Source organism: Ailuropoda melanoleuca, chromosome 3, assembly GCF_002007445.2.
Source record: "Ailuropoda melanoleuca isolate Jingjing chromosome 3, ASM200744v2, whole genome shotgun sequence".
Classification (NCBI taxonomy): Eukaryota; Metazoa; Chordata; class Mammalia; order Carnivora; family Ursidae; genus Ailuropoda; species Ailuropoda melanoleuca.
The window spans coordinates 8362156-8383352 of NC_048220.1; the positions used below are offsets into that span (position 1 = coordinate 8362156).

The following is a 21197-nucleotide window of genomic DNA, read 5'->3' on the forward strand; positions in this document are numbered from 1 at the left end:
TGATCACTTCATAGTTGTAAAGGCTGACTTTCTTTTTCCTCTTTGGCAGTGAGTAATTTATAACGTCTGTTAAGTGAACAATATTTACCAAGTGCTATCAAACAAGATAAAGATATATTTCACTGTGTCTTTATAGCAGTATAGATAGCTCGAGAAAATATATTCACTACTTATGATTTCACTACATGACATTAGAGTTCTATGAAGTGTAAATCTGAAACAATTTTACTCTCTTACCTCTATTTATTCCTTGCTTAGTGCGTTTCTAAGGCCATTTTGGATGTCTTCTTTGAGGAGAAAAAAAAATGATGCCTCAAAATATGGTTTTCTTTAAATGCAGCCTAAATGAATGTATTCCATGTGTTGGGGGACTTATTTGCCAATCACGTGGAATGTATTGGATCATGCCATGTCTTACGTTCATGATGTCAAAGACCGTGTAAAATAATAACTTGTGTATTTGTGGCAGTTTCATAATTAAATGTAATCATTGGCACAGACTGTATTGTGAAAACAGAAAAATATCAATTGTATTTATAGTTTCCCAACATGTTCAATATGCATGATCCCAGCTGATGATAATAGCACAATATGAATACGCAGGGAAGTAGTAACGTCTTTATCCTACAAAGGAGGGAATGAAGCTCAGGTAGGCTGAGCTACTTCCCCCAATGACACAGTTGATGAGCGTTGGACTGAGGATTAGAACACGGATCTTCTGATACCCAGTTCAGACATTGTTCTGCTAACTATGCTTGCTACTTACTTAGTAAAAGATCCCTTTGTCAGTTACATGTTAACATTGTTTCTAAACCAAAGAGTCACTTCTATAGGTGAAGTCCGGAGCACAATTACCGTGCCCAAGTGTTGCCTTTCCCTTCCCCTCTATCCTGCTCGGTCTCTAGATCTCAGCTGTGTAATGGAGTTGACTTATATATAATCTGCTATCTGAATTTGGTACAGAAAATATTAAATGAAAGTGTTCTGTGATGATGGGAAACATACAACTCCCACTGCGAAGTCCGAACAAATTGCTTTGGGAGTGTATGTTTACGCAGTGTGGTTAGGACTGTTGCTATATTGATCTCTGTCCAGCATTACTAAACCTCAGACAGTATGAACACCCCTGAAGTTTTGCTTCACACTGGAGGCGGGAAAGGTTTCTACATGCAACTGATGTAATTAACCTCATAGCATGTATTGAGGTGGGAAATAAAATGTCTCACCCAACAATCTGCAAATATGAGATAAATGGGGCAGCATCCATGACCTCAGACCTATATTATATTAGCAGTGGTTTTAAACACACCAACTCAGCTGTTGGTGCGTAAAACCAGCCAGCCTTTCCCTCTGCTGTTTCCTGTGAGCGCGGGCTTCTGACTCCAGGCGTGTTAGTCGGTACCTGTGGATAAAGATGCCGGTGGATAAGGTGTGTGTGTTGGGGAGAATCCTTGTCCTCAAACTCCCTCAAAATGGTGTTCTTCCAGTTCTCTGTTGAATTCTGTATCTGTGCATTTGCTCACTCTTCTGCAACCCACCTTTCTTTGCTTTATGGGACCCTGATGACTTCAGTGGACACACTCCATTTTTATCCAGCTTATAATGCACTTGTTGCAGTGAGCCCTTACTGGTTCTGCAGAGAGAAAGAGAGTCATCTGGTTTCCTTGAAATTGACCCTCTCTGTGTCTCACCGTGCCAGATATGTCAGTTTCCACTTTCACCTCCACATTATTCTCTTTTTAAAATAAAAATTGTAGGGGCGCCTGGGTGGCACAGCGGTTAAGCGTCTGCCTTCGGCTCAGGGCGTGATCCCGGCGTTATAGGATCGGGCCCCACATCAGGCTCCTCTGCTATGAGCCTGCTTCTTCCTCTCCCACTCCCCCTGCTTGTGTTCCCTCTCTCGCTGGCTTTCTCTATCTCTGTCAAATAAATAAATAAAATCTTTAAAATAAAATAAAAATTGTATATTTAAGGTATATAACATGATATACATGGTGAAAGGATTACTACTGTCAAGTTAATGAATATATCTCCTCACACCGTTACTAGTGTTTTTGGTGTTGAAATCTACTCTCTTCACGTGTTTCCCATGTCCAATACAGTTTTATTAACTGTACTCATCCTATGTGTACATAGGATGTGTACATGAGATCTCTGGATGTATTTATCCTACATAATTGCAACGTCATACCTTTTGACTAGCATCTCCCCATTTCCTCCACCTCCCCAACTCCTGGTAACCAACATTCTACCCTGTGCTTTATGAGTTCAACTTTTTTTTTTTTTAAGATTTCACCTATAAGTGAGTTCATACAGCATTTCTCATTCTTTGTCTGGCTTATTTCACTTCATGTCCTCTAGGTTCATCCATGTTGTTGCAAATGGCAGAATTTCTTTCTCATGTCCGAATAATATTCCGTTGCATATGGGTACCACATTTTCTTTACCCATTCATCCGTTGATGGAAACTTAGGTTGTTTCCATATTTTGCTATTATGAATACTGCAGCATACCTGGGAATGGAGACAGCATTCTGAGATACAGCTTTCATTTCTTTCCGGTAAATACCCAGAAGTGAGTTTGCTGGATCACATGGCAATTCTATTTTTAATATTTTGAGGGATCTCTGTACTGTGTTTTATAATGGCTAAAGTAATTTTACATTCCCATGAACGGGGGGCAAATGTTCCCTTTTCTCCACATCGTCACCAACACCTGTTATTTCTTGTCTTTGTGATAAGAGCCATTTCTAATCAGTGTGAAGGGATATCTCCTTGTGGCTTTGATTTGCATTTCTCTGATGACTAGTGAAATTGAGCATCTTTTCGTGTATCTGTGGCCATTTATAATTTTTCTTTTGAGAAATGTCTGTTCAGATGCTTTGCCCATTACTTAATTGGGTGATTTGTTTTCTTCGTGTTGAATTGAGCTCCTTATATATTTTGGATATAGCCTTTATCAAATGTATGGTTTGCAAATATTTTCGCCCATTCCATAGGTTGTCTCTTCACTCTGTTGGTTGTTTCCTTTGCTGTGCAGAAGTTTTTCGCTTGTTGAAAACCTGTTTGTCTATTTTTGCTCTTGTTACCTGTGCTTTTGGGGTCATATCCAAAAAATTATTGCCCAGACCAATGTTAAGAAACTTTTCCCACATGTTTTCTTCTAAATAGTTTTATGGTTTTAAGTCTTACATTTAAGTCTTTAATCCATTTTGAGTTGATCTTGTATATGGAGTGAGTTAAGTGTTCAGTATCATTCTTCTGCATGTGAAAAACCAATTTTCCTAGCGTTATTTGTTGAACAATGGAGACTGTCTTTTCCCCATTGTGTGTTCTTGGCAACTTTGGTAAAGATCATCTGACCATAAATGTGTGAATTTATTTCTGGGTCCTCTGTTCTCTGTTGGCTTATATATCTGTTTTTATACCAATGCTATACAATTTGATTACTGTAGCTTTGCACTATATTTTTAAATCCGGTAGTGTGATGCCTCCAACTTTGTCTTTTTTGTTCAAGATTGCTTGGGCTATTTGCCGTCTTTTGTGATTCCATATGAATTCCAGGACTTCTTTGGATATTTCTGTGAAAAATACTTTGGGATTTTAATAGGGATTGCATGGAGTCTATAGATTGTTTTAGGTAGTATGGACATTTTAACAATATTAATTCTTCTATTCTGTTAATATGGGTTATCTTTCCATTTTTTTGTGTGTCTTCTTCAGTTTCTTTCATCAGTGTTTTATAATTTTTGGTGTACAGATTTTTTACCTTCTTAGTTAAATTTAATTCCTAAGGGTTTTTTTTTTGGGGGGGTACTATTGTAAATGGGATTTTTCTTTTAATTTGTTTTCATGTAAGTGTTGTCAGTGTATAGAAATGCAACCAATTTTTTGCATGTTAATTTCATACCCTGCAACTTTACTGAATTGGTTCCCTAGTTCTAACCAGTTTCTGGTGAAATCTTTAGAGTTTCCTGTATATATAAGATCATGTCATTACAAACAGATGATTTTACTTCTTTCTTTCCAGGTGGGATGCCTTTTATTTCTTTTTATTGGCTAATTGCTTGGGCTAGCACTCCCAGAACTCTGTTGAATAGAAGTGGTCAGAGTGGATATCCTCATACTTCCGGTATGTTGTATTTCCATTTTCATTTGTCTCAAGATATTTTTTAAAGGTATTTTTTGATTTCCCTTTTAATTTCTTCTTTGACCTACTGATGGTTTAGGAATTTTTTAAAATTTTTTCACATTTTTGAATTTTATTATTTTCCTCCGGTTATTGATTTCTACTTTACACCATTGCAGTGATGAAAGATAGTTGATATGATTTTGGTCTTCACCTATGATCCATCCTGGGGAGATGTTCCTCGTGCCCTTGAAAAGGATGGGTATTGTGTTGCCGTTGGTTGGAATGTTCTGTATATATCTGTTAGGCCCATTTGGTCTGTCGTGTTGGTCGAGTTCCGTTTCCTTATTGATGTTGTGTCTGGATGATCTATCCATTGTTGGATGTAGGGTATTGAAATCTTCTGCTATTGTAACATTGTTATCTATTTCTCTCTTCTATTCTGTTAATAATTGCTTTGTATCTTTAGATACTCTGACACATTATTCTTCCATTGAAATATATATATTAAGCTTCTGCCATGTGCCAGATATTATTTTAGTTTCTTGGGATGCATTGAAAAGTGAAACAGAAAAGTACAAATCCACTCTCAAGTGGAGTTTATATTCTAGTGGGAAGTGGGCTTGGCAGGGAATTGGGGAAAGAGAGAGACAATGAGCAGCAGACAAAATTAGCAAGTACGTTATGTAGCATGTGAAAATGGAGTGAGAAGGCAGCCACGCAGACATCAGGTGCACGAGCATTCCAGACAGAGGTAGCAGCAGCCCGGCTTGAGGCATGCCCGGCATGTTGAGAAACAGCAAGCAGGCCAGCGTGGTGGGGTGTGTGGGTGAGGAAGAGAGTAGTAGGAGATGCGTCAGAGATAGAAGCTGTTGGGAGGGGGACAATCACATATGGCTCACAGGCCATTGTAAACCTTCCACGCATATTCTTAGTGAGAAGGGGAACCATGAGATAGTTTCAAGCCAGGAAGGACGTGATCTGATGATCTGATTTCTATTTCCCCAGCCATGTCGAAGGACATGATCAGATTTACATCTCCCCAGCCACGTTGACTCTACTGACAAGCCCATCAAAGGCTTTCTTCATTTCTGTTATAGCATGTTTGATCTTCAGCGTTTCCTTTTGACTTTTTCTTGGAGTTTCCATCTTTCTGCTCACATGAGTCATTTCTTCCCGTATGTTGTCCATTTTTTTTTCATTAGAGCCCGTGGCATATTAATCACGGTGATTGTAAATTGCTACTCTCCTAATTTCAACACCTCGGCCATATCTCAGTCTGATTCTGAGGCTTGCTCTGACCCTCCAGGCTGTGTTGTTTTGTTTTTTGTTTTGCTTTGCTTTGCCTTTTAGCATACTCTGTAATATATATATATATTTTTTTTTGAAAGCCAGATATAATCTGACTAGGGGTTAGGCTGTATTTATTATTCACTGTAGCTGTGCTGTCAGAGGTTAGCATTTTCCCCAGTGTCCTTGGCTTTGTCTTCTGTTGCCTTTGGCTAACCTAGAGATGCCTTAAAGGGAGCCGGTGTCTTGGAATTCTTTTAGCTGTAAGCCTCTGTTACAGTAAAAAAGCCTTGTTGATGTGGCACAAGGATAGGGGTGAAGGAATGCAGCTCTAGTCCCAGGATCCCCAGGCTGAGAGTCGCTGAACAGGGTATGTCCCTTCTCCCTGGTGAGTGGGGCTCTCGTAAAAGTTTCCTTTGAGGGAAGGGCTTGTTAAGAAAGGCGAAGGAGGGGAGCGCAAAGAGCTGAAAAAGAGAGCTGCCCCACAGGAGACTTGTGCCCGGGTGTAGGAGAATGCCGTATATTCCTGGCCCGTGGAGTTTGTAGAATGAAATTGCCCATCTCACTAAAACACATTTTTCAAGTGGCCCAGCCAAACCCAGGGAGGTTTTGTGGCTGTTTTCTCTTTCTCCCACATTACTCATGCAATTCACCAGGAGATCTAGACTGTCCTGCCTTTGAAATAGTTCTAGAATTCAACCACCTCCTACTGTCTATCCCACTGCTGCCCCAGAGCACGTCCCCACCCTCATTTACCTACATTATTCCCACGGCTTTCGGCTCTCCCTTTGTCTCCCTTCTAAATAGCATTCTGTACTCCGAGCCTTCCCGTCTCATAACTGCCCAGAAGGTGCTACGCACGATGTCCAACCCTGGCTTCCTCACCTCGCTCCTTCTGTTCTCTTCTCTCTGGCTTCTCTAGCCAGCCCGGGGCTTTCCCTCCATGCCCTAAATTAGGTCTTTTCCTCAGCGCCTTGTCACTTGCCAGCCCTTCTTCCTGGAATGTTGGTCGCCTATATATATATCCCTGGCCAATTTTCTCGCTTTAGTCTCTGCTCAAGTATGACCTTGCTGACGAGGACTTCCTTGGCCACACTTTTAAAAATCAGTCTCTCATCTCTCTCTCTCTCTTTTCTTCCTACTAGACTTTTCTTCTTAGCACTTAGCACTAGTTGGCATAATGGATGTGTGTCTGTTATCAGTCTTTTCTTACTAGAATGTACGTTTGACAGAAGCTGTCAGGGACGCAGTAGCCTGTTGACAAATAATTGTTGAATGACCAAATGAATGAATGACTCCACATACTTCTTCTCAGAGGCTCTGGTCGTTGGCCCTGGTAGCCATATTCTGAAACCGTGGAACAGTGTGAGTTCCTTCCAGAGTAGAGTCTCAGGCAAAGGTTGTGTGTAAATAGCTTACTTGGAATGTGGTCTTGGGAGCAAAGTGAGAGCTCGGGAGCTAAGCAGTAAAGGAGAGAAGGCCCCTATAAGGATGATTTAACTACTGCTCTCAGCCTCTGATGGGGGTCCCTCTCCAGCCAGCTGAGCGGTCCCCTGAACTTCTGGGTGGCTTGCCTGTGGGTGCCAAGTGAGGCTCCAAGTCAGCATGAGAGGACCTGCCACAGACATGGCTGCTCAGGACAACTGAAGAGGAGTGAGACCTGAGACCAGGAGCCTCCCACAGGGAGAGAAACAGAAGAGGAGAGAAAGCCAGTGGGAGAAGAAGAGTCTGTTCCAAAGTTGGCCGCTGCTATGGGCAGTTGGTATGAAATTCTACAGGGCCTCCTGGGATGCGGACGGAAGGCACCTGGGAACCATCTGTTCAGGGGAAAGAAAGGGAAGGGGTCTCTCTGGTTTGCAAACGTGTGAGGGCTGAGCAGGCTCCTGGGGGTGCTTCACACCACAGTGTGGACAGGAAGTAAGAGGCCAGCAGTATCGTCCTGCGACAACACGCTGCCAGTTTCCACCTCTGCAAAGGTCAAGACTGTGTAGAACTAGGCAAGTGGGGATGATCTGCAGTGCGCCTGGGGTTCCTGGTACAGCCACTGTCTTACCTACCATACCACCATCTCTTTTAACCCTGGTATGCATCTTTCCTGACGCCCAGCACCACACACCAGGGGTCACTTAATTCTGGGTGTCATTTCAGTAGAATCTTGCTTTAAAAAGAAAAAAAGATTTTATTTATTCATTTATTTGAGAGAGACAGAAAGAGCATGAGTAGGGGGGAGGGGCAGAGGGAGAGGGAGAAGCAGACTCCCCGCTGAGCAGGGAGCCTGACATGGGGCTCCATTCCAGGACCCTGGGATCATGACCTGGGCCAAAGGTAGCCACTGACAGGTGTCCCTAGAATCTTGCTGCTAATGATGCTTTAATCTATTACATGTTGTTTGCTTAAAGCTTTGGGCGTTAGCACACAGATATGTGTATTGTTAGAAGGTACACATTGCAGTGTGTGTTTCTGGTCAAGATGGAAGAGCAGGAATAGAATTTACAATGCTGCCTGAAACAACTCAACACATAGTTGAAATATATCAGACAACAGTTTAGGAAACGCTGGACATCAAGCAGTGAAGGAGAGGTGAAAGAGCATTATAATTGCCCCAGCTCACTGCCTGGGTCGTTCACAGGACGCGGCACAGGGAAGGCGAACAGAGGTAGACCCTGGGAGTCTCCTTGGTTAGAGGAGACTGAGCTGGAAGCCCAGGGAGGCCACAGCGGGTAGAGTGTGCAGGGCAGAGTACTTGGGGGGGGGAGCATGACACTGAAAATCTCATAATTCGTGGGGCTTCAAGGGGAGTATTTAGAAGGATTTTGTCTTAGTAGGGGGACAAAAATTGTGTTAGACTGAGCACTGATCCATCTGATCCTGTCCAAAAGCAGGACCTAAAAGGGTCAAACTGTTTCCAAGTATCTTAACTTTATCCCAGAACAAAAAATCAAGGATATTTAGGGGAAAACAGATGTTTTCCAACACCTAAAAACACAGAACTCACAATTTAGAGTGTCTAATCCAAAATCACCAGGCAAGCAAAGAGCCAAGAACGTACAGCCTGTAATGAAGAGAAAAATCCATCAAAACTGACTCAGACATGACCCAGATGGTAGACGTAATAGGTGGACATCCCGGTCCTGTATTCCCTGTGTTCAAAAGCTAAGTGAAGGCGTAGAAGATGTTTAAAAAGGCCCAAATGGAACTTCCCGCTGAAAACTAGAATATGTGAGATGAAAAACAGACTGGAAAAGATTAACAGAATGTACGTATTGCAGAAGAAAAGATTAGAACCCTTGAACAAATAGCAATAGAGGCCCCGTGAAAGTGAAATGGAGAGAAGAGAGAATAGGGAACAACCTAGCGTGACACAGATTTGAGCATCCGGCTCTGGCACTGGGCACGGGTTCCCGGCGAGCCACTGGGCACAGTGTAGGGAACTCCTCCCGGGGCAGGCTCCTGAAGAGGGTGGCCTTCTCTCCTCCCTGCCTTTCGCGGGGCCCAGGGCCCAGCACTGCTCTGTGGCCAGCAGCTTCTCCCCATGCCCCCACAGCAGTCTGATGGTGGAGGAATTCTAGTGAGCCGTGGCCCCGTGAACAGCTTTCCCTGGAAGGTAGGTTTCCATCAGCTTCTCCTGGTGCATACCATAGGGACCGGTCTGTCTTTGAGAAGCCACAACCATGAGACCTCCGCTGAGGTCTGGAGTTTAGCCCTAGGGGTGGTTGCTCCAAAAACCTGCTATTCCTATTTTAGCTAGACTTCTCTTTACTTTTTTTTTTTTTTTTTTTTTTTTTTTTTTTTTTTTAAGAGAGAGTGCATGAGCAGGGTTGGGAAGGGGCAGAGGGAGAGGGAGAGAGAGAATCTTAAGCAGGCTTTACGTTCAGGGCAGAGCCTGATGCAAGACTGGATCTCACAACCCTGATTTCATGACCTGAGCCGAAATCAAGAGTCAGTCGCTTAACCCACTGAGCCACCCAGGTGTCCCATAGACTTCTCTCTACTTCTTATTAGCCAGTGCTTCATTAGTTCAATCCTTTATGTTAATGATTCTTAATATTAAACTTCCCTGTTCAAATTGCTCTGACTTCTTACTATAGCTTGACTAATACATTTTCCAATCATTTGGTGAGATCCGCGTTGCCCTGGTCCCTAAAGCCAAATAAAGACATTCTAAAGAAAATAAAAATACAAAACAATATCCCTCATGAACATAGATGCAAAAATTCCAAATAAAATTTTGAGAGTCGTATACAATATATAAAAAGGGTGACACAAAGACTAATGGGGTTTATCTTTAGATTTTGGTTCACCATTCAAAAATCAATGAATGTAATTCACTATATTCTCAAGCTAGAATGAAAGATCATGTGATGATTTCAATAAATGCAGAAAAGAAAACTGATTAGATCTATTATTGACTCCTGAAAAGTACTCTCAGCAAACCAGAAATGGGAACAAAATTCCTACATGATAAAACCTTAGAGGCATCTATGAAAAATCTGATGAAGGGCACGTATGAAAAATGTATAGCTAACGTCATACTGAATTGTGAATGACTGAATGACTTTCCCCCTGAGATCACTAATAAGGATGTCCAGTCTCACCCGTTCTATTCAACACTGTACCAGAAACAGTGGCCAATGTACTCAGGCCAGAAAGAGAAAGAAAAAGGCATCTATTTGAGACAGAAGGAAAGAAAACTATGTTCAGATGACATGGTAGTCTATGTGGAAAATCTGATGGAGTATACAAAAAGCTACTGGAGCTAATAATTGTGTTTGGCAAGATTGCAGGATATAAGGTAAACCAGAAATTGAAATTCAAAATACCATTTACAATAGCCTCAAACAGGAAGTACTCAGGGATAAATCTGACATAAGATTTGAGAGATCTGTACCCTAAAGACTACAGGTACTGCTAAATTAAAGCAAATCCACATACATGGAGAGAGATACCATGTTCATGGGTTGGAAGACTCAATATCATTAAGATGTCTATCTACTCAGATTGATCTATTGATTAAATGCAATGCCATTCAAAATCCCAGCAGGCTCGTATGTAGAAATTGGCAAAATGATTTAAAAATCGTATAGAACTACAGAGGATCTAGAATAGCCAGAACAACATTGAAAACATCATTACAGAAACTTCTTTTCAAGAGGTATTCCAAAAGGGCACAAGAACTTTCTAGAGTGTTGGATATGTTCATTATTGTAATCGTAGTGATGGCTTCACAGATGTATACATATATCAGATCTTCTCAATTTATACACTTAAATATGTATAGTGTATGGTGGTTTGTCTGGTTTTTTTTTTTTGGTATTTAAATTATATCTCAATAAACCTTTTAAAAAGGAAGTGGTACATTAAGAAGTCTTTACAAAGACATGTTTAAGAGGCAGAGAAATTTCTTTTTTCTTTCTTTTTTTAATGAATATTTTATTTAGGGGCATCTGACTGGCTCAGTCACTTAAGCATCTGCCTTAGGCTCAGGTCATGATCCCAGGGTCCTGGGATTGAGCCCCACATTGGGCTCCCTGCTCAGTGAGGAGCCTGCTTCTCCCTCTGCCTGCTGCTCCCCCTGCTTGTGCTTTCCCTCCCTCCCTCTCTCTCTTTCTCAGTCTATCTCAAATAAATAAATAAAATCTTTTTTAAAAAGTAAAGATTTTATTTATTTGAGAGAGAAAGCGTGAGTGGGGGGTGGGTAGAGGGAGAGGGAGAAGCAGACTCCCTGGTGAGCAGGGAACCCGACTAGGGACTCGATCCCAGGACCCTGAGATCATGACCTGAGCCAGAGTCAGATGCTTAACTGACTGAGCCACCTAGGTTCCCCAGAGGCAGAGAAATTTCTGCAGATAGGATGTAGATGTGGGCATCTGTGTGGGGATATGTGGACGTCAGAGACAGCATTTCCCTCCCTTTGGCATATCTCCTTTCATGGCTTTCGGCAATGTGGCTAGTCCGTACCTACTCTCATTAGCTCTTCTAGCCTGTTCTTTCCTATCTCCTACACTGTACTCATGAGAGAACAAGAATGTTTCTGTCTCGGCTTATGATGGATGGAAGATGTGGACAGTCATCGTCTTGATGGAGACAGATGTAGCACTTTTGTCCTCGTTCGTGAAAATGTGCTGTGTACGCACTGAAGTTGTTCTGAACACAAAACGCTTTGGAGACTGACGCCAGGAGGAGAAAGCGTGAATGGGTCATAAACAGATACTGAAGACAAACTTATTTTTTTAATTCCTCCATCCATCTTTCTCTCCTTTGGTCCCTCCCTCCTCCTCTTTCTTCATTTCTTCCATCTTATTTCCTTTCTTTCTTCCTTTGGGTCGGCTTCCTCATCTTTTCCTAACTAAACCCTGAGAAATCAGTGACAGATTGGGGAATGAGGCAGTGCAAAGTCGGTTAACTGTCTCTGTTTTTTAATTACTCTGTATAAAAATATATTTTGTTCATGGATGTAATCTTCACAGCCAGAGCAAATTCAGTAATGCAGATGCTAACCTAAAGATAAGCATTCAGTGTAGAAGGAAGGTGGGTTCTCTGCGTAAAAAGACAAAGAACGATTATAATGGGTGTAGGGATGTGGTTTCAAGGTCCAGATGTTCGGTTGGCACACTGGGGTTTAAAAGAAAAACGACTCCCGACCCAAACCTTTTCTAAGTCTTCTCTTTAGCTTAGGTGAAGCAGAGAAACGGACTGGACTAAAAATTAATCAGAAAGAGAATACTGACTATAGCCCGAACTCTCTCTAGGAGATCTGAACTTGAACTTAACTTAAAATTCCATTACAGTATTAATATTGAGTATCTTTGTAGCGCTGTGTTGCCCAGAGCTTCCTAATCATCTGAGCTATGCCCTTTCCTCCCTTTTTAAAATTCCATGTGTTCACTGTCAAGTTCCCAAGAATCTTGTTTAGGAACCGATGATCCCCTGTACCAACAGTGCTTTGATAGAGCAGAGAGTGAGAGAGAGAATCTTAGTCTCTTGAGCTATTTTTCAGTAGGAGCATGGACCCCACTCCCATGGTTTAAGAAGATGTATTTTTATGTACATGCCAAAGCTATGCTGTGGCTTACAATGAGAATTTAGCAACACGCTGACTCACCAAAGGGATTTCACAGTCGATACTGACTTGTAAAGACTATGCACTTGGGTAAAAATCAAATAGTACTCGGATGCTTGGCATTCCCAGGCTCCTGCCCCAGGGCCTTGCACTTCAGGCTGTATGAAGGGCAGAGGAGCTTGGAAAGTTCTGGAGGCTCTGAGCAGTTCCTTGAAGATGAAAGACACCGTCGCTAACATTATTCATGAAAAAACATGAAAGGTCATCTGTCTCTCTTAAGGCTCATTTGGCGTACTTTTAATGAGTGATGGATGGACTGCCGAGGGGTCCTCGCAGGGGGCTGTGCCCTGTGAGGGTCTGGATGAGTGCCACTGTGCAAAACGTATCCACACATTTTCCCAGTCCTGCCCCATCATGGATTTTCCCACTGATGGTCTTCAGACCCCTCATTTCCTTTTTTTCTTGGTATTCAGGAAGTTCTATTTCTCTTCAGACCCTCTGCTAAGTCTTTTATTTGCTCACTTTTCTTTTCTTTTTCTTTTTTTGGCTGGTTGAGGGAGAGGGTGACTTGCTAGAGTTATGTGAATCCAAGTGACGGTGGCTTTGACCAAGGTTTTGTTCATGTCCCTTTTTGTGTGACCTCTCTTCTTATAACCTTTCATGTGGTTTAGCTGACCCCTCTCCCCCACATTTCGTTCCCACTTTCCTTCACTCCTGCCTTCCCCTCTCAAATGTCCTCACTCTGTTCTCTTTAGGGCCACCTCACTCAGCCACACCTCCTTGTTTCTTCTACGAATAATCTTGATCTACTTTCCTCCGCTTGCTTACTCTCTGTTTACTTTCAGAGGAACAGAGATGGGCAAGATAGAGTTTTACCTGGGACAGTCAAGAATTCTGCAAGGTCAAGTCCTCGCAGATGGAGGAAAGTCTAAAAGGGGAGGAGCTTACTTGGAGATGGCAATAGTTGGGCTGACGACCCCGGGAGCCAGCGGGGACAGCCCACGTGGCTGAGAAGGAAGAAAGGTAAAGTCTGCGAGAGGCATCAAAGGGGTTCAAACCGTTGAGATTGAAAGAAAGGAATTGGGCATGGGATGTGCATTTGAAATTAATGACATTGAAGGAAAAACCTGGTTCATATCAAGCTGCCAGTGAGGTTAAGCTTGAGAGCCAACATAGTCTCATGGATAAAATGCAGGCACGGAGTTCGGGCTTATAGTCACTTCGGGTCCTCAAGAGGGTGACATAATTCAGGCATTCAGCTAATTGCTGAATTAGAATGACTCACGTGTCCACAGTGGGCAGAATCTACAAGGTCTTATTAGGGGTCTAATAAAGCAAGTGGGGCCGAGCCTCAGAGTCTCTGGTTTCCCTGCCGTGGCTTGAGCTCTCACACACGTGGTGGGATGCCAGTACGGTGAGACCAACGTAAACAGAGCTCAAATGTTGGCATCTGGCAGCTTTTACCACCTAGGAATGAAATCCAGAGGCTGTGAGACCAACCGAAGGAAGTCAAACTTACCAGGAGAAAGGAGTCATGGGAATCATGAGATTGGATGTTTCCAGAAGTGACTTAGAACTCCTTTTTTTCCCCCATCGACTATGTGTATTCCTTTGTTCTTTATAAGGAAAGGAGCCAACCGATTGCACACACAGCTCTCCTCGTTGACAGCATTGCTGTGACTATGTGCCCACACGTGTACATTCTTGCGAGCGCTCTCATTTTTGTGTCGGTGGGCTCGGCCTCACACGCCCGGGGCTGTGCATATCACAGCGACAGAACAGCTGCTTTTCGGCACTTCCGTTTTTCGTTTGGTCCCGCTGGTGACAGATTGCTGTGATCCTCCTTAGAGAGATATTTGACTCTGCCTCCCTATGCCTGCCAGGGCCCCTGAAACTGCCATGGCTTTTCTTGTCCCCAGCCCACGTTTACCTTCTGGCAGCTCAGTGGCTAGATCCTCATCTTGCAAAGCAAAAAATGACTATGTGGCCGAGCAGGGCACAACTGGGGTGAAGACCGCCCCCAGACCAAGCACAGCTGCAACACGGGATGGTCCCTTTTTTGTGTTTGCTCCAATACATTGTATTCTTCACTCTGTCTTCGTGGTCCTCATCTGCATCCTTATTCTTTCTCTTCCTCTTCCTCTCTCTCTGTTACACACACACACACACACACACACACACACACACACACCCGCTTCCCAGTTTCGTCCTCGGGAGGCTTTGGTTTCTGCTAGCTGATCCTCGGTAACTCCATGGCAGAGGGGCCCACTGCCTCTGCAACGTGTGGATAGATCCAAACAGAGAGCTTGATACCAACACATGACACTTCGCCCTTGGCAGGGACTCTCTTTGCCTAACTGTAGACGCGATGTCTTACAGACTGGTTCACATATGGATTAAAAAAAAAATCTGCCGCTGAAGGGGACAGGGTTGGACAGTCAATGTTTGGGGGCAGACAGACTTTCCAGGGCCTCTGATAGCCCAGCACAAAGCCTCACTTGTCCAGGACGGTGGTTAGCTCAGCCCACCTGCCCGCTGCTTTTGAACTCTGCGGGCCCCCTCACCCTGGCGAGTCCACTCAGAAACCTGCCAGGAGTCCCCTGGCGACATGCTTCAATAAAGGAAGCGCACCCATGTACACCGAAGATTTCAACTTCCTTCCGTGGGAGAGCCGTTCTAGATTGTGATCATCATGGGGTATTAACTTGCTTTATGGTGGGTGCCGGGATATTTTTCATTCTCCTTGCCGGAGTAGGCAGCTGTCTTTGCCAATAAATCTTGCGAAGTTTGCCACTCTGAAGGAGTCATCTGGTTCAAAGCGGAACAGTTCTTATAACCTCAGGAAAAAAAAAAATTAAAAATCTCTGCTCTCACTTAAATATCCTCCAAGCAAGCATGCTAAAATCTGATTTAGGATTCCATGCCTCACATTCTTGCAGTAACGGTGTCCCTCCTAAGAGCTCACTCAAATCTGTTTGCCACAAGTTAAGCTGTTTGTTGGGAGGCTCAAGTGAGAGCCCAGGAAATGGAAGTCATTTCTACAGAGACTCGAGCAGGATACGGAGTGTCCTTAGAACCTTCTGGTTCCGACATCTGTCCATCTGGACCGCTTGGCCTTGTGATCCTTTGGGATTCTGGATCGCCCCGTCAGTGGCTTCTGAAGGGACAGACAGAAAGTAAAGATGCTCAGGGTTGCCTGTGACCTTTCCAGTCCCTGTGGGTTTGAGGATCTATTTGACAAGAAAAGAAGGCAGCGGAGATCGCCCTCAGATGAGCCCCGTGGAATGGCTAGGTAACAGGGCAGCAGCAGGAGCCCACCTTCCCCCCTGCAGAAGGGAGCTGCGCTGACTGCAAGTCTGCTCAGCTTGGCCACCGTCCGAGGGTTCCCCAGTCCTCCTCCTGGCCTCAGCATTAAACTCTGTGGTGCTTTTTCACAAATGCTTTCTCTGCACCAGATCCCCCAGTGGACCCAGTGCACAGCCGCTCCATTTTCGGCCTGGTGTGGAGGGGGCAGCCTGCCTCCGAGGGCCCAGGCAGCCACCACTGATTAGCTTTTAAGAACAGACCTCCACCAGACAGGCAGGAGTCTAAAGAGTAAATAGAGGTGCCGGCCCTGGAATTTTTTTTTAAAGGCCCCAGAGGGGTTTGTTCACCGGTGTTTGAATTGCTATAGAAAAGCTCTGTGAAACTCCAAATTAAACCAGGCTGACCCCTTTCACAGCCCGAGTTATTTACAGTTCACGGGACTTGGGAGGGTTCTAGTTTGTATGCCACTGAAAACAGGTCCCCGGCTTGGCAAAGGTAGCCCACTGTGGGGCGATTTGCATCACACTACCTTGCTTTCCTTTGGTGTGGGAGAAGCCTCTGAACCGGGAGCCAAGGATGTGGTCGAGTTGTAAACAGGCCTTTGTTTGTCGGCAAGGGAAAGGCGCCCGGTAGGAATAGCTAAGAAGAGGCAGCTACTAGAAAGCAAATAACCGAGTTCCCTCTATAATTAAATGCATTCCTCAGAATAACAGCTAAGTAGTAGGAAGGAAACCGAGGAACGCCTGCCTCCCCCACCTTCGCTGATTTCCCCCAGCCTTAACAATCAGATCAGTCAAGAAGACTGGCACTGATTACAGCACCCAGTTTCCCATTTTTGCTCCATACTGGAAGAGTAATTAAGTTAAATAGCTTGCAGGGCCCAAGATCTGGTTTGTGTCAAACTCAAATCAACTGCTAGTTGAGGCTTGTGGATCAGCGCTGCCGGGAACTCACTCCCGGGCCTCCCTGGGGCTGCGTGGAAAGCACGGGGAGGGTTTGTACCTTGGCAAGGTGTCGGATGGGGAGATCCCCAACCTCCCTTCCCCCACAACCTTACTTCCTATGACTGAGAATGTGCCTCTTTTCCCAGAATCCGTAAGGTCCGCGTGACTGATACTTACAAGCAACTTTCGGTGGCTTATCACATAAAGGAGGATAGATTGCCAAGAAATAAACTTGAATCAAATCATAATCACTGAGAACTGGATTTCTTGGTAAAAGTAAAACTGAAGTTGTAGTCTGGGGTCCGGGAAGGTGGGACTGTAGAGGCCCAGATATTTCCTATTTAGAAAGAAAAGAAGGCGATCCTATACTTTGACTCCTTTTCTCCTTTAAAGTGCATCTCTGTCCCTCCTGTAGGTAGGAAAGTATGCCGGGGATTGTAGGCCCTGAGGGCAGGCCACCCCAGCATGGCCTGCAGATTATTTTGAGCTGAAGCAGTTGAGACCCTGTAGGCTCAAGGGAAAAGTTTGTCCCTCCCTTAACTACGTGGAAGCATCTAACACTGGGAGTCTTTCTCAGAATAAAGGTCATTATCAGATAAATTTTATCTGAGTGACCCATCTGTCTGGCAGGACAAACATCTAATCACCAAACATGTGCTCTTTTTATTGTCCTGTGAAGTGCATTCCTTTCCTCTGGAATCCTAGACCCTTACTCCCTTCTCCTTCGTTCAAGAAGACACATAGACGTCATTTTGCCTGTCTTTGGCATTTCCATGTTTGCGTGGATTCCCCATTATGTATGCAATTAAATTTGATTTTCTCTTGTTCATTCATCTCAAGTCCAGCTTGGGAGGACCAGAAGGGGACAGGAATTCTTGCTCCCTGATGATATGGCTTTTGGTAGTGATGGAGGGCTGTGTGTGTGTGTGTAAGATGATTGCAGAAGACAGAGAAACCGTAAACCAGGTCTTTAAGTTGTTTACACCTTCCTCAGAAAATAGGACAGACGCATATGAAAAAGCCAAGAAAACACGTTCATTCAGAACATGTCATCAGTACTTGATACATGGTAAGCACTCAAACAATATTGGTGGAGGGAGAGGATGAATGGGTAGATACAAGATAGATGGACGGCTTGAAAGCAAAGTCCTTCAGGAGAAGAGATTGTCATCGCTGAAGGATTCTGCTGGAAATGGAATTAATTGTCCATGTCCTGCTGGGAAGCAAACCATGGGCCATTTTTCTTGGCAGTATGGCTGAATTGGAACAATGTAAGTATTGTGTCAGTTGGTTAGATAGTGTATGATGACGAAGGCTCTTTATTCCGATGCATTCAAACCAGCATCGGGAATAGAGTCAGTGGTAGAGTCATAGCGCTGTATGGTGACAGATAGTGGCCACACTCGTGGCAAGCACAGCGTAACGTGTAGACTATCCAGTCACGATATTGAACACCTGACACTAATGAACCATTGTAACATTACATTAACAAATGTAACACTACGTCAACTGGTATACCGTATATACAGTCTGCTGTAACTAGACTGCCATAACTAGTAACTAATGTAACTAAACTTCAATACCAAAAATACTCCTTTAAGCTCCAGGCAAAAATAAGTTTCTACATGTGATTAACGAATGAATTATGACATGTGCAAGTGGTAGAGTGTCATTTTTATATGGTCCACGTTAAGGACACACACAAGGAGAACATGGCCATTCGGCAACAGAGCAAGTGGCGACCAAGAGGATGGGAGCCGAGCCCTAAGGATGGGAAGAGAAAATAAATCTATACTGCGTGTTTCACATCGAGACTGGAGAGACCCATATGGAAATCAACAGCTTTTCTGGGCCTGTAGTCAACCTTCGAAGATCCAGGTCAGATGTTGTTCTCTCTGGAAACCTTCCCAACATGGAAGCGTTCCTTTCTCTGCAATTCCCCAAGCTTTGTGCTGCCTTGCAGCGATGTGCCTCCTTCTCCAAGAGCAAGAAGCCAGCACATGTTAGCTGTCACCAAGCGTGTGTTCATTATGGGCCAGGAACTGTGCTCATTTCCTGCAAACGAACCATCTTATGTAATCTTTGCAGCAATCCTTTTATTCTCATCGTGCATTTGAGGACTTCAGGCTAAGAGGGCGTGTGATACGTGCGCTAAGCAGTAAAGGCAGGCTTACCACCAGGGGTTTCCAGACAACAGGTTCACTGCTGCCTGCTCCATGGCAACCCCATTCTCTAGCACAGTGCTTTTTTTTTTTTTTAAGATTTTATTTATTTATTTGACAGCGAGAAAGTGAGAGAGCAAGAGGGCACAAGCAGGGGAGTGGCAGGGAGAGAGAAAAGCAGGCTCCCCGCTGAGCAGAGAGCCTGACATGGGGCTCGATCCCAGGACCCTGGGATCATGACCTGAGCTGAAGGCAGACGCTTAACCGACTGAGCCCCCCAGGCGCCCCTAGCGAGGTTCTTTACAATAGAATCATCATGTGAACCACGTGGGAAATTTAAAATTTTTTAGTAGCTGCATTAAAAAATGAAAAGTAGAATTAAATTTTTGTGATAAAGTTTGTATTTGAGAATAGCTTTAGATTTATGGAAAAGTTGTGGATGGAGGGGAGAGATTCTTGTGTACCCTGTACCCAATTCTCTGTACTGCCGCCATCTTAACATTAGTGTGCGGTATTTGTCACAACCAGTGAATCCATAATGATACAGTATTGTTAACGTCATACTCTATTCAGATTCCTTTCTTTTACCTGATGTCCTTTTTCTGTTCCAGGACCCCATGTAGGCCATCCACCAAGTCATCTTAGCTTCTTTCAACTGTGATGGTTTCTGAGACTCTTGGCTTTGATGATTTTGACAGTGTCGAGGATACTGGTCAGGTATTTTGTAGAAGCTCCCTGAATTGGGGTTTGCCTGGTGTTTTTTTCATAAGCCTACAAGGATTGTGGGGTTGTGATTTATAGTAAAAAATATGTATTTGGTCTTTGTCCCAATTTTGGCACAGAGTCCCTAAGACACTTAGAATTTCCTAAGTGAAGAGAACCATAAAGGTATCTTGATACCCTTAGAAAAACCCTTTGTTTTTGTTTCAGTTGAACACCTGAGTTTATGTTAATAAAGTGTCTTTTGGAGAGTACCAAATTTGGGGGGCTGGTTGCCAGGGGAACCAACCATGTGATTGAAGGGTTGGCGCTTTCTGTCCTGACTTCCAAGGGAGTGGAGAGGGGCTAGAGGGTGAACCAATTGCTAATGTCCAGTGACTTACTCATGGCCATGTAACGAGCCTTCCTAAAAACCCAGAAAGAGGTGATTTAGAGAGCTTTCAGGACGGCGAACCAGAACACCTCCACGGGCATTCACCCAAACTCCCTAGGGACAGAAGCATCTGGCTCTTCATTCCTATCCTTTAATATACTTTGTAATAAACCAGTAATCTAGCAGGTAGCCTATTTCTCTGAGTTCTGTGAGCCACTCTACCAAGTTAATAGACCCTAAGAAGGGGATCTATAGCACAGGTGACAACCAGGACTTGGGACTGGCGTCTGAATTGGGGCAAGGGAGGGGTCAGTCTTATGGGACTGATCCCTTACCCCATGGGCTCTGATGCTATCTCCAGGTAAACAGTATTAAAATTAAGTTAATTGCTTAGTATTAGTGTTGAAAACCACACAGATCATAGAGGCGACAGGTGTGTAGGAGGAAGGCCACCCAAGTGACATCATCACTGTCATGACATCATATCGGGGTTCCATGCTCTCAACATGGTTTGCCACAGATGTTAACCTTGGTCACCTGATGGAGGTGGGGTTTGTCGGGTGTCTCCACTGTAAAGTTACTTCCCCAGCCCTTTCCATATTGTACTTCTCGGAAGGAGGACTTAAGGGGTAGTTACTTCTGCTTCCTTGAAGGGGGAGCATCTGCATAAATCATCTGGAATTCTGTGTGGGAGATTTACCTATTCTCCTTCGTTTGTTTATTTCCTGAAGATAAATAAAAGGATCATTTATTTATATCAGTATAGATTCATGCCTAATAAAATTAATTGAGATATATATTTTGTTTAACCCCATAGATCAGAGCTTATTACCATTTCAAGTGTAATCAATATAAAACATTATTTATGAGATGTTTTTAATTTCGTTCTCATAGAATGTCTTCAGAATCTGGCATATAATTTATACACAGCACATCTCAATTTGGATCTTGAATTTTCATCAGAAATACTTGATCTGTATTTAGATTTCGTAAAATTTGCAGTCGAAAAAAGTAAGTTCACATGCCCAAGGAAGTTTAACCATACCTACGAGTGTTTCCAATAATAGAAGCAGGTACCGAAAAGTCATTTTCCTTTAATATTTGCACTCATTTGACAAAATTGGCTATCATTTTTAGAAGAATTGATTTGATGTAGTTTTAAAACTGAGTTAAATAAATTCACTAACTTTCGTGTCAGCTCAGTATTATTGCTA

General features: G+C 43.6%; 1 long non-coding RNA gene across 1 annotated transcript in view; it reads left to right on the forward strand.

Moving 5' to 3' along the window:
* The window catches only part of LOC117801386, a 28388-nt gene extending 9941 nt beyond the window's left edge, over window positions 1–18447 (forward strand). The window contains exons 3-4 of the long non-coding RNA XR_004623876.1: window positions 4030–4131; window positions 18423–18447. This is a non-coding gene — a long non-coding RNA (uncharacterized LOC117801386). The remainder of the gene's footprint in view (window positions 1–4029; window positions 4132–18422) is intronic.
* Window positions 18448–21197: the final 2750 nt, after the last annotated feature.